The sequence below is a fragment of the Phyllostomus discolor genome, chromosome 12 (assembly GCF_004126475.2).
Source record: "Phyllostomus discolor isolate MPI-MPIP mPhyDis1 chromosome 12, mPhyDis1.pri.v3, whole genome shotgun sequence".
Classification (NCBI taxonomy): Eukaryota; Metazoa; Chordata; class Mammalia; order Chiroptera; family Phyllostomidae; genus Phyllostomus; species Phyllostomus discolor.
The window spans coordinates 71,523,900-71,535,648 of record NC_040914.2 but is presented as its reverse complement, the minus strand read 5'-3'; the positions used below and the strand labels follow the sequence as shown (position 1 = coordinate 71,535,648).

The 11,749-nt window shown below is 42.5% G+C and overlaps 1 long non-coding RNA gene across 1 annotated transcript in view; it reads right to left on the bottom strand.

Annotated features, from left to right (window-relative positions):
• Positions 1 to 932: 932 nt before the first annotated feature.
• LOC118497561 overlaps positions 933 to 11,749 on the bottom strand; it is a 96,453-nt gene continuing 85,636 nt past the window's right edge. Inside the window, exon 3 of the long non-coding RNA XR_004900086.1 lies at positions 933 to 1,041. This is a non-coding gene — a long non-coding RNA (uncharacterized LOC118497561). The remainder of the gene's footprint in view (positions 1,042 to 11,749) is intronic.

Genomic DNA, 11,749 nt, shown 5'->3' with positions numbered 1-11,749 from the left:
GCAATATCTTTGTCCCAGCTTCCATAATCTCTTGCTTAGGCTACCATATCTGTGTCCTGGCTCTCAGTCTTACCCTAAATCCATTTTTTTTTCACATAGTAGCTATAGTGGGCTGAATGGTAACCTCCCAAAAGATATATCCACCCAGAATCTATGAATATGACCTTACTTGGGAAAAAAAAAAGGCTTTCGCATATGTAATTAAGGACCTCAAGATAAGATCATCCCTAATTAGGATGGACCCTGAATTCAATGACAAGTGTACTTTTAAGAGAAGAGAATGGGAGAAGATACCCAGAAGGGAAGTCCATATGAAGATGGAAGCAGAGATTGGAGTGATGCAGCTACAAGCCAAGGAACGCCAAGGATTTCAGCAACCACCAGAAACTACAGAGGAATGGAACAATTTCTCCCTCAAAGCCTCCAGAAGAAACAAAACTTGTGGACACTTTGATTTTGGACTTCTAACCTGCATAACTGTGAAAGAGTAATTTTCTGTTGTTTTAATCACCCTCTCTCCTCTAGTCGGTGTGTGGCTTAAATGTTTGTGTTATGGCAACCCTAGAAAACTAATTACTAGTTAAAATAGTGCTTTAAACATGTAAATCAGATCATGTCATTTTACTAGTAAAACTGTTCAGCAGCATCATATTACAAGCAAGTAAAATACAAACCCTTTAAAGGACCCATAAAGCCCCATATAATCTCGTCTTTCCTTCCCACTGTACTCTGCATTGTTGTTCCCCTAGTTCCATCCACCTCAACCACACCTGCACTCTTTCCATTCCCCAAACCCTCCAATCCTGTTCCTGCGTTAGGACCTTCAGAACAACTGCTCCCTCCACCTGAGACATGTTTTCCCCAGATCTTCCTAGGGCTATCTTCTCATCTTCAGGATTCCAATGCTCCTGCCCTGTGCATACTATACCTATTGCCTGGTTCCATATCAATGCAGCACCTACACTTGTTTCTTGATCAGTTTATGATTAGTAACAGTTTCCCATGAGAGCAGATTCTTGTCTATTGTTCACTGATGAATCTCTAGAACAAACAACAGTGTTAGGCACACAGTACATAGGTGCTCAACAAGTATTTGTTGGATAAATAAAAATACTTTGTTGAACTATTCTAACTCCAGAGCCCAAGAAAGTCACCAGATATGGAAGGAGAATTGATTTGAGATTTTTTAATCTCCAACCTAGTTGTAAACCTCTGTTCAGGTGATACCTAGGTCAGAACCCAAAGTTCAATCAGTCTAGCAGCAAAGCAGAGTCCTAAACCACCTGCCAACATCCCTTCCCACTGTTGCAGCAATCACAAAGATCAGCTGATTAATCACAAAAGCAAAGAGGGGCTCACTTCCCACAGCACCTCAAATGCTGTCCATAAATGTCCTCTGCCCCTCTACTTCCCTCTACACCCCTCAACAATGCCTTGCCTCTGCCAGCCCTCACATTATCCCCAGACACATGTACACCCTAAACTCAGAGTACACTTTTATTTATTTATTTTTTTGGTATGGCACTTTTTTCTTATTCTTTTTCATTTTTTTTATTTTAATTGTTATTCAAGTACAGTTTTCTGCCCTTTACTCCCATCCCAGCCCTCGCACCCATCCCTCCCCCCTCCCACCCATCTCTGCCCCCCCCCACTTATTATTGTCCATGTGTCCTTTATACTAGTTCCTTAAAACCTTTCCCCTTTCCCCTGAAATTCCCTCCCCTCTCCTCTCTGGTCACTGTCAGCCTGTTCTCAATTTCAGTGTCTTTGGTTATATTTTGCTTGTTTGTTTTCTTGATTAGATTCCTGTTAAAGGTGAGATCATATGGGATTTGTCTTTCACCACCTCGCTTATTTCGCTTAGCATAATGCTTTCCAGTTCCATCCATGCTGTTCCAAAGGGTAGGAGCTCCTTCTTTCTTTCTGCTACATAGAATTCCATTGTGTAAATGTACCATAGTTTTTTGATCCACGCATTTACTGATGGGCACCTAGATTGCTTCTGGCACTTGGCTATTGTAAATTGTGCTGCTATGAACCTTGGGGTGCATAGGTTCTTTTGGATTGGTGTTTCAGGGTTCTTAGGATATAATCCCAGCAATGGAATTGCTTGGGTCAAAAGGCAGATCCATTTTTAGTTTTCTGAGAAAATTCCATACTGTTTTCCATAGGGGTTGTACCAGTCTGCAATCTCACCAACAGTGCACTAGGGATCCCTTTTCTCCCCAACCTCTCCAACACTTGTTGTTTGTTGCTTTGTTTATGATGGCCATTCTGACCAGTGTGAAGTGGTATCTCATTGTAGTTTTAATTTTCATCTCTCTGATAGCTAGTGGTACTGAGCATCTTTTCATGTGTCTCTGGATCTCACAGGACACTTCTTAGACCAGTAGGCATCTGTCACTTCACTTCCTCCTAGAGTCACTCAGTAGTTCTCTACCTTACTTATAGATAGGACCCTTGGGCTGCTAAGGATGCCCTTCCCAGATTGGGCTGCCAAGAAACCCAGCAGCATTGGGAGCTACAACTTTTCAGCCCCAGGACTCCTGTAGACTCCAGATTCCACACAAAGGGCTGGAGCCCAAATTGCTTAATGGATCTTATTAGGCAGCCAAATTACAGGCTGGAAGAAGTTGATGAGAAGAGCTAAATGCAGAGGCTGCCTTAAACAAAGTCCTTGCACACAAGAAGCCTGCCAGACATCCATGCCAATGCAGCACCACAGTTTTCTCCTCTAAAAAGCAGGTATGATGATGGTTCTGCAGCTGTGTGCTTGGCACAGTGGGCAGACTGCATGAGAAGTGTCATTTCTGACCTTTGGCAAAACCATCAGACTCCAGCCTGACCCTACTTAAGCTTCTTTCCCCATCCATGAGTTCCCAAATACTGCAACCTGCATTTTTTGAAGTCCCCAACACCCAAGATGACCTCAATCACCCCAAGCTCATAGACCCTCATAGCCTGTGCTAATGCATAATCTGTGCATTACAGTCACCAGGAGAAGTTTCAAAAATATGTCACCTCCCCATTCTCCATACCCCAACAGAGATTCTAACTCAGTTAGCCTGGAATTTTTAAAAAAACTCATTTTACTGTTTTTTTAAAGTGCAGTCACTACCTTAGAGCTTAATTTAAGCTTCATAAACAAACTCCAACTCACTTGAACTCCAGGAACTTCCTAGTTCTCCAAACTTTCCCTACACAGCTTTGAGGGCTCTCCTTAACCATTGAAGGTAAAACCACTGAGCAAAATCAGATACACATCTAGAGCAGATGTGATTCAAAGAATCCCTCACCTTTGCTTCCTAGGAACTCAAATGTAGGAAGGAGCTTTCTCCCTTATCCCTAAGAAGCCCATCAGAGTAGCTGCCCCTGGTTCAGATGGTTCCACCAGATGCTGAATTGACACAGTCCTCTGAACTTAAAACCTTAAAACTATTCAGGTGTGCTGAAGCTAGTGTTAGGATGGCTCTCAGCAGTGGGTGATACCTGTCAGCTGGATATCCTGAGCCTCACACAGCTGCCTCCACAGGAATTTCCCTGGGTTTGCTGCAAAGCCAAGAGACATGTCAGACTCCACCTAGGATCCAGCAGAACTCTTAGAACCAAGTAACCTGAGGATGCCCAAGGCCCCCTGAGACCACCATCCCCGCACTGAGAAAACCCAAACCTCTCAGAGAGCCTGGACGGCCAGACTACCCATGAAGCTTCCAGGACCGAGGTCCCCAATCATAAGGATCACTTGTGGCACATGCTAAGGCCACAGGCTCTCTGATAGTCTGGCCACACTGAATCAGAATCTCTGTAAAATAATGGGCATGTTTATAACCCCTCTGGATGATTCTCAAAATTAGGCAACTTGGGAAAGTGAAAGATTCAGTCTTGGTCACCAAGTCATCCCCTAATTGAAGAATCCCACCCAGTCTCTAACCTCCTAAGTGTTAATGACTGCCTAGAATGGGAGATCATGTTTTGTGGAGCTGAAGACCTAAGGTTGCCAGAATAAGAGTTCCCAGAGTTTTAAAATGATTTAAAAACTATCCTCATTAGAAACCAGACACAGGAAGTGTGTATAGCCTATTACAAAATGCAGACTCTGGGGCAAAACCAGACAGATTGATATAGAATTTGTATAAATAGAGCCCAAGTACCTGCCTTTTAAGGAATCTTCTCCCCTAAGAACTCATTGCCCATGGACTGTTGAGAACTCCTAGCTGGTGTCTAATAGAGGGGCCATGGACCAGCTTTGGGGGCCCCTTCACTGAGATACTCCCTTAAAGACCAGGGGTTGCATCTGGAAGATTCTTCTTCTCAAACCCATTTACAGAGACCACGATTCCTGATCCCAATTCCAAGTCCGAACTCTTGAGAAAAGCCCTCTCTCCAAAGCCTGCTACGAAACTTCAGAGCAGGCTGTCAGGTGGTGCTTGCACCTGTGCTCCCTTGAAGACGCCAGGACTGTCCTGGGTTTTGTAAAGCCCAGAGGTGGACTGAAGATGCAGCACTCAGGAGTGGGCTCCTTTTCCTGGGAGGAGCCAGTCTTCTATGAGTCCTTAGACTGTTGGATCTCTCTTTTCTATGAAATGGACTGAGTTGAACTACTCAGTTCTCCAGCAGGCTGTGCTTGATTTAAATTAAAAAAAAAAAAAAACATCAGAGATCACCACTTCTTTTATCCTGGACAAATGCTATGGACTCCTAACAGATCCTCCTGATCCCTTCCTTACCTCCTCCAATTCATTCTTCACAGCACAGACAAGGTACATCTCTCTAAAAGGTACATCTGAGCATGTCACTTTCCTACCTGAAACCATCAATAATTTATTCATTGCTCTAAGGATACAATTCAAAATACTTAACTCCTTAAGAACTAATGCCATTGTGCCCACATTTATCTCATGGGCTTATCTTCTCCCATTCTCTGCCTTCACCACTCTGCTCTACCCAGAATCCTTCTCCCAGTCCCTCAAAAAGACTGGACTATTAAGGCCTTTGGACATTCTTTTATGGACTGGAGTGCCCTTTTTCTGGTTAATTTTAACTCACCCTTTGGAGCTCAGCTTAACTATCAATTCCCTGGCCATTCTCCTTCCCCAAAACTACCTCAGGCTTCATTAGCCTCCCTCCTTGGTCCCTTGGTAGCATTTATCAAAAACATAGCGAACTAATTACCTGTATAATTATAGGCTCATTATCTGTCTCCCCCAACAAGCTGTAAGCAGTACCACAAGCACAATGTGTCTTGCTCACCATTATATCCCCAGAGCCTAGCAATGGGCCTAGAACACAACAAGTGTTCAATAAGCACTTGTTGAGCAAGTGAGCAAATGAAAGAGTATTGATTATTAATAAAAAGTTTTAATAAGATCCTCTTTCCACCCTGAATACTTTCAGGGACTGCTGGGTACCCACCTCTAGACTGACATGTCACGATTGAAGCAAACTTCTTGATCCGCCTTTCAACAATCTACAAGTCCAAAAGGGCATTTGCCAAATGTTCATGATTATTTTTTGCTTGACAAAGGGATTCTTCACTTTACAAAAAAAAAATTAAATCTCCTGAAAGGCATCTTTAAATAGTGTGTTCCCTCTGGTGCCCATAAGCTGTATTAAGAGCTCATTAATTATCTGCCAGGGAGGCTAGAACTCCTTAAGAGGCAAGTCGTAAGAATGGTTGCCAGGGGAAGAAATGATGATAAATCAGCACTTAAATGAAAGTGTAAATCACGAGGTGAGTAGGACTTGATTTACAGAGGTGTGATTTTTTACACAGCTTATCAGAGACTTTATTCTGACAAAGCACACTTGGAGGGGGTGAAAACACCGTTGACTTGGAACTTGATTTCCACCTTTGAAAGGCATCTTCTCCCCCTCCTTGGTCTTCTCTTCGCAGCTTTGGAAAGTGTCTTTGAGCAGGACTGGAGTGTGGTCCTGCCTCCACCACTGCAGCTCAGCTGCTAGCCCATCAAACTCCCAGGACTCCTCAGGGCTGCAGATGTCCTTCCCTAGCAATGAGTGTAACAGATTTTATAAAGGTTCATTCCACCTTCAACCAGGGTGTTTGGCAACTTGGAAAAAAGAAGGGCATGCTCCAAGTATGTGGCTGGGAATGTAGGGGGTGCTCCATTGGAAAGAATATTTATTGAGTGGTTAGTGAGTTTCAGCACTTGTGTTCATACTTCGATATACCCTTTATCAATAACTGTGGAAATAAATGAAGACCACTTAGATAAGAACCAAACAGGGCATGCTATAACCATCATCACACATATTTGGAGAGGCTCAAAGGAAGGCAGGGGAGTGGAAAAGCTTAGTGAAAAACAGAAAGACTTCATCTGTGCTCTTATTGGAGGCTGTTGGCCTGGGAAGTTGTGGATGAGCTAATGAAGTAGGGTGTCCTATGCAATCTGTTAGGGCAGCAGATTTGACTTTTTCTGTTTGGTCATCAGTTGGAAACACGGTCAAAATTAGGGAAACTGGCAGTCATTGGTTAAGTGCTGGCTGTCTGTGGCCAGTAGCTACAGAAGTTGTAGGTAGGGTTGGTTCTCTTTTTATATGTGGTCTGTCTATTATCATTGTCCATTTGTATATTCAATCTCTTACTCAAATGGCACTGCCTCAAGTTGCACTATCCCACCAAAGCTTTCAATAAGAAAACACATTTGTTCTCTCCCAGGCAACAGCCAAGTCTGTTTCTGTCTGTGGGACATATCCAGATGCCTTTCAGAGTCAGCTGGTTCTACTCTTCTTCCCTGTTGTTCTCTGCTCTGCCACTCACTAGAGTTGCTGTTTAAGAGTAATCTCTCACTCCATTCCATTCTGTACCCCTGATCTGTGTTCTCATGGCTCTTGATAGGCAAGCTTATTATTGATATATCTATTTCCCACTAAACTCTGACTTTAGGGTTGAAGACAGGGCCCCATTTGAATTATCATCACAACCTCAGCATAGTGCCTGGTCTACAGAGAGTATATGACAAACATCTCAGGGAGAATTCAATAAAGGTATTGGTTTTATGGCCAACCACTCATGACTAGGAAAAGAGAAGAGAAGAAAAAAATGAAAGCAACAAACATGAGGCAATTACAAAAGCTTAAGAAATCTTAGAATGTTCTGCAGGAATGTCCCTGGTCTTCATGAAACATAAATGAGCCTAAGGGTTGGTCTCTCCTCTTCTTGTCCCTTCTCTGACTCACATTCCTAAGTAGTTTCTTATCTTTATATTTTCCACAGCCTTTGGGGTCTTAAGGTTTTCTTAGATCCTCATCTATATCTATGGCAATATAGGAGATGTGGAAGGATCTCAAAAATACATCAATAACATGATTTCAAAATGAATGGTATAGGCTGGGAAGGGTGTTTTGAACAACTTTGGCCAAAGTTAGCAATGGATAAGTGCATGGAAGAGTTTGTTAAGATAAACTTCACCTTGGCCACCCTAGTCCAGGGGTAGCCTATTGTTCCCTACATGATGTAAAATAACAACTAGAATGACAATTCAAACGTAGTACTTATGTGATACAGGAGACAATGTGTGTGTTAAGGCACAACTACCTCCAGACTTTTATTTGGGACACAGTTAGAAACTGCTAAGCAAAATTTTATTCGCCCATGCCACAGAGTTTGTGTCTGTATAGATGAGATTATGAAATTAAGTTGGGTAAGAGTCCCTGTCTTGGCCTGTCTCAGGCAAATAACTAAAGGAAAATCAAAGCTTTGGGTCCCCAAAATTGACAGAGCTCCAATGTTTAGCCATTTGTAAATACAGCAATAGCTAACACCTCTCCTATAACAAAGCGAAGAGGAAATGCATTTTCTAACCCAGTCTGTTAACTGCAGTTGAGCTTGTCTACTGAGCAATGATAATCATGACCCTGAGGCCTTACAAGATTGGGAAATGCCTTCTGAAGCATCAAACAGAGATTAAATTGTCTTGCCTGTAGTTGTAGCATTAATTTAAATTGCAATTCTTTGAAAATTGGTATTGGATTACCAGTTCTCAAAAGATGTGAAATTTTATCTAAGGGCGACTCTTTATGAACCAGAATGTACGATTAATGTGAACATTATTTTCCTGGGTCTTTCTAGATGCACGAGACTTTCTTTTTTAAACAATTTATGGAATATAAAAATTATCATTTATTTTGGAAAGGACCATTACAGTTTTCAATTATTGCCACATATTTTCTCATCTGATACCAATGCATCAGAAATGTAGATGAGGTAGAAGTTAGTCATAATATCAGTGCCCCACCCTTCTACTGTTACACAGATTCTGCAGCTCTGTTTTGGAGGACTTCACTCAGGCCATTGCTGATCACTTTGTCCAAACAGTAGAAAGCTGGAAGTGTCAGGAAATTTACATTCCCCTTTCCCATCCCAGGCCTTAGCTAGTGACTAAGGTGCAGGGGTGTGAAACGCCCGGCCCTCTTGCCTCAGATAGGGACCCCTAGAAGGTTCACTCCACACTCCAGAGTTCCTCTGCAGGATCAGGCTAGAGATTCCTTCGGCAGGACTTTGCCTATAATCACTCCCTTGCTCCACTTCCTTCCCTTCCCCTCCTTCTTCCCACTCACCCCCCAGGAGGGAGCACTTCCTTAATAAGTCACAGGACCCTGAATCCACAAGTCAGGGGCTCCTCCTACAAAGTCCAACCTAAAACTCAGAGATAATTATCGACTGCCTACAAAATGAATTCAGAGAATTGAGTGACTTGCCCAAGATCACATGAGCCAACCCCAGAATTTTAGGTATTTTCATTCATCAGCCATCAATCAATATTTATTAAGTACTTACCACTATGCTCAGAACAGAAAATAGACAAATGCACTAAGTTGCCTACCTCCATTCAAATTCACAGGCTGATGAGAAAAACAGCAAGACCGAACATAGTATGTTTTTAGCTCACAGTCTTGGAATAAATGGGTATTCTTTATAGGTTTTCAGGTTGGCTTTTTTCATGAGCCCACTTGAAGACAATCAGAAGCAAGCACTATTACTGACCACAACACAAAATGCAAGATGTCACAAATCTAACCATTCTCTGTCCTAATCTAAGCATTCTCTGTCCATTGGGCCCCCAAGTCCAATCAACTGTTGGGGAGAGTGATGGATAGAAAGAGATAGGGAAGGGGAATGGAGATTTAATGAAACCCATTCCAGAGAAGTAGAGAGGAACAAAAAGGCAAGGCCTAGAAAGAGTGTCACCCTGAGGGAGGGCGCATTCCTCTGCATTTGGTTACCATCACTTCCGATGCACCCCCCAAAAATTGTCCTCAGTCCCTCAGATGTTAGCTTCCTGGGGAAGATCTGAGCTCACTTTCTTTGTATCACCCACAACAATGTCCAGCATCCAGCAGTGACTCTGAGGCATCACCAGGTCCTAATGGCTCAGCAATCTGAATCTGCATTCCTGTGCCCGACTCAATTCCAATGAGACTCAGGTGAAGTTATTCACTCAAATTTATATAATCCAATAAAGACAAAGAGGAGATTTTTAACCCAAGGAAAACCTACAACTGAAGAATAACTAAGGAGAAAAAGGCAAGGAGAGCAATGTTCTTAGGTACACTCAGTTCTTCCAGGAGAATATACTATACTGATAAGCTAAACTGAGTGGGTGCCTAAATCTTGCTCAAATATGAAAAAGCAGAATTAAGTCTTATATCACAAAGAAATAGCCTGAAAAGAGGAAGGAAAGCCTTAAAAATGAGATGAAGTTTAAAACAACATTAATGTTCTAAAACTCTAAATATGTGTCTACCAGAGAGGAAAAACTAATGACAGAAGCTCCTCGGAGTCATTAGCGTGTGCTTACCTTTATTTTTGTGACTTCATCGCAAGCCCTCTGTATCACTTGCTGTAAGAAAATAAAAAGTTGACCTTGAAAAGACAAGAAAATGATTAAGTTGTATTTCCCTAGCGGTCACCAAGTCACTGTTGGGATCAGGCTCTCCTAAGAATTATGGTAGCAAAATGATAGAAATTGGCATTTTTCCCTATATAACAATGAAAGTAAACAGGACAACACTAGAAAATGCAAAGAAGATAGTCTAACCTCATCTGGCAGAGGAAATCTTTGATTAATCTAACTTGAGGTTGAGCCCTAAAAGAACACATGGTAAAGAAGAGCAAGCAGTCCTGAGCATATCTGGAAAATGATTCCATGAAGAAAGAATATTTCTTTCCATGGAAGACCCAACCAGGATTTAACTACTTTCTAAGCACAGAAGATGGGCTGTCTTTGGGGAGGATACCTGTGGGAAATCATAGGAGGTCCATTCTTTTATCTCCTAGCCCCTTGAAATCCTGTCCTTAGATTCAGAAAGAAGAATCTGGAATTCTTACCTGGCTCCCTCTCGGGGCTTAAAGGCACATTTAAAACGCAAGGAGAGCCTGGGGGGGAAATAAGGCCCCATTAACTTAAAGCAAAGCCTTGAAATCTCTGTATACTCACTTCCTTACTAGTGTGACCTTGAGCATTTCTCACCTATAAAAAATATGGTGATGGTCAAATTCTCTTCCCCAGGGTTTGTTGTGAGAACTCCAAGAACATGTAGAAGGACCTGGCATGTAAGAGATGCCCAATAACACCAAATTCTCTCACTTGTAATGGACAAAGATAAGTGAGAGACACAGGGAAACACATTTAATGAAGATAAGGGAGTAGAGAGAAGAAAGGGGTAACTGAGGCTCCAGCTGTCCCTGGCTAAAATGGAACCATTAGGAAGACCCTAAGTGAACAGTACCCGAGGGCTGGAAATTGGGGCCCAGGAAAATGGGAAGCATGGAGGACAGATGTCTTTATACTCAAGAGTGTCTACATGGAAGACACTCTTCCTAGGGAATGTGTAGAATGAGAAGCTGAGAGTTGACTGCACTCATCAGAGCCCAGAGCGTGGAGAGATGCTGATAGCACAAGGAAATAGGAACTAAAACCCTCCTACCCCCACTAACAGTAGATCTTATACTTCACTCAAGTTGGAATCCTCTGGAAGGCTTGTTTTAAAAAAAAATTGCTGAGCCCCAGCCCAGCTTTTCTTAGTCAATACGTCTGGAATCGACACCAAGAATTTGTTTTTCTGACAAGTCCCCAGGTGATAGTAATGCTGTTGGTTCAGAGACCACACCTTAAGAACCACGGTCCTCTACCTTGATTTAATAGCCTTGTGAGAGATTCTCCACCTAGAGCTTAGTGTGACCTTAAGCAGTTTATTTCACTCTTGCTACCCCTGCACTTGAGTTGGGACATTGTGCTAGATGACCCTTACAAGCCCTTCCTGCTCTGATATTCTGCAACACTGCAAGTCTAACCAATTCAGTGCATTTACTGCCTAGTTCTGGGTTGTGAATGAGGGAAGAGCATGTGTGAAGAAGCAACTGAATGACAAGGAGAATCTCCAGAATGTGGAAAGAGCAAATACTGCATTTTTTTTTCACTGCCCTAATTTTCTTCCATACTCTAAATTACCCTCCTGACTTCAATTAAGCTTGCCCTGGGCTCCTGAGCTCGACAGATATTTAAAATAAAGAATGAGCTGTTTGGCCAGGTAAAGTTTTCCTAAAAGTCCTTCTCTAGAAGGATTCTCAGCCCCCCGGGCTGTGCTTCTGTGACTCAACAGTGACATCTGGTGGCTATCAAGGTGAGTACCAGGCCCTGGTAACACCCACACATGCTCCTGAAGATTATAACACAAAAAGAGGGTGCCTAAATTCCCATAAATAAGGCCATTTATCAGTCACCTATAG